Here is a 2,500-nt window from a genome sequence, read left to right on the forward strand (position 1 = left end):
GTTCTCTTTTCCTCTCCTCTCTTCCAGTCCTCTTCCTTCCTTCCCCTTTCCATTCATTTTTCTGCTCTCCCCTCCTGTAACTTCCACTCTCTCCCTTTCCTTCCCTCTCTTTTCCTTCCATTCCCTTGCTCTTTTTTCCCTCTCTAACCTCACTCCTCCCATCCTTTCCCCATCCTTGCCCTCAACTTCTCTTTTCCACTTTCTTCTTCTTCTCTTTCTTTCCTTCTCTTTCTACCTATTGTCCTGCTCTCCTCTCCTCTCTCTCTCTCCTGCTCCTCTTTCCTCCCGTTTCCCCACGACATCCTCCGACCCAGCTCTCGACCAGCCTCATTACAATAATTGCTCTTCGCCAACAAAGCCGCTGTTTTTGCTGCTCCTCTGTCCACCCGCCTCGTACAGGGAGAACGCCTGCTGTACCCCACAGAAGAGATGAAGGGAGGACAAGAGGGGGGCGCCTATTGCAACCCCAAGAGGAAGGGAACGCATACTACATCCCTAGGAGGAAAGAAAGTGTGGGGCCTTCTGCAACCCCAGGGGAAAATAGGGAGGGGGGAAAATATACTTTTTTTTTTTTTTTTTTTGTACACGATGGCCTGTTTTACCAAGATGACACTGCTAGCCTGGTAACATATTTTGAATCAGAGGATGGAGATTGGGGAAATTCGTTAAATGGGGGTGGATGATCTATTAGGCATAGGGGGAAAGCGGACTGCTGGACTACGGGGCGTCTATTTCAATCCAGAGGGAAGGGGGGGGGGGACGGAGAATGAGTTGTTGGACTCGATGTCCTGTTGAACATTGGGGGTTCTTTTGGACCTGAAAGGAGGCGAGTTGCTAGACCGGGGAGGGGCTTCTGGAGTCCGGAGTGCCTGTTACATGTAAAAGGGGAGGTGGGGTCTGATAGCTCTGTTGTACTTGTAGCGTCTGGTGGACGTAGTGGGAAGGAAATGAAAGGGTAGAGGATAGGGAAAGGGATAGCAAGAGGGGGATGAGAGGAGGTGGAGGGGAAGGGACAGGTGAAGGAAACGAGGTAAGGGGAAGAAGAAGGGAGGGGGAGAGAGAGAGAGGGGAGAAGGGGAAAGGGATTTGAGAAAGCGGAAGGGAAGGGAGGGGGAGGGGGGAATAGATGGAAGAAGGAAGAGGAAGGGAGGTAGAGTGTAATGGAAGGAGGGGGAGGGGGAGAGAAAGAGAAGAGGTAAGAGAAGCAATATTAGGGTTATCACAAAATTTAGTATTGGAACCATATTACATATGTATATGTATTGACACAGGAGGATTGCAGGGGAAGTTGTCTGCGGAAGAGATAAATGAACTATACTCTGGCTGTTGTGCTAAGGTACTGGAAAGAAATTGGCGCACTGCTGAGGACACCTGAACCAGAATTGTGATGCATGAAAACGATGCAAATATATCTACCGCTGTTAAGTATATAGATGCGTTTATATATGCAGGAGGCCTCTCGTAATTAAAGTGATATTTGCCGGCATAATTGCATTAATACAGCAATAATGAAAGATATATTTGCACATTTCTGTCATGGGTACAACTGAACTAGAGGTCTGCACTGCAGAGTTCCTGATGCAGTGTTTCTTCATCTTTATCACCTCTTGGTCTTCCCCCCCCCAGACCCTTCTTTAGACACCTTTTACTATCTTCTGGACTCCTTCTAAGGTACCTTTATTATATGGTGGACCCCAATTCTGAAATCTTTTCAGACTACAAACCGTTTCTCAAAGACCTTTTTCAAGTTGCAGACCCCTTCTCAAAAATACTTTTTTTTTCCACCTCGCAGACTCCCTCCCAAAGTAGCGAGCCTCTACTCGGAGACCTTATTCAAGCTGAAGACCCTTTCAAAGATTTAATGTATATATTTTTTCTTTCTTTTTTCCAAGAATAAAACGTGTACAAAAGAATGTACCAAGCATTGTGATATCTAAATAATATTACTAGTTCAAGAAGTGACATCAATATGGTTAACTACACTGCCCCTTGGGGATCAAGGATCAGAGATAAGAAGGACGAAGGACGGGGCGCCCCTTGCTCTCTCCCACGGACCTCAGATGAAGAAACACTGACCTGTTGAACTTTTTGGACTGGGTGGGGGGGGTAAGATGGATCTCGGATTTTTTTTTCTTTTTTTTTTTTTAGGATGACCATTGGAATCGGGAAGGGCCCAACGCTGAGACGTTTCTCTCACGAGTCAAACCAAGAGTTCTCCAGCAGAAGACAATCTGGTCCATGGCAGGACCACTTGAACCATATAAGAAATATTCAGAACATGAAATGCCATATTAGTCCAAGGTAGTTATTTAGTTCACAAGAAGATCGTTTGAACGATTAATAGACCAAGTGGTACTAGATGACAATTTAGCCCATTGGAAAGATCATTTGGACCCTAAAAGAGGCCATTTGGACCAGAAGAGAACCATTTGGATCACGAAAAGACCAATTGGTCCTTGAATGTCCCTGTAATCCTAGAAAGGGTCACTTAAACTATGTT

This window comes from Oratosquilla oratoria, chromosome 1 (genome assembly GCF_046742065.1).
Source record: "Oratosquilla oratoria isolate Oo_2021 chromosome 1, ASM4674206v1, whole genome shotgun sequence".
Classification (NCBI taxonomy): Eukaryota; Metazoa; Arthropoda; class Malacostraca; order Stomatopoda; family Squillidae; genus Oratosquilla; species Oratosquilla oratoria.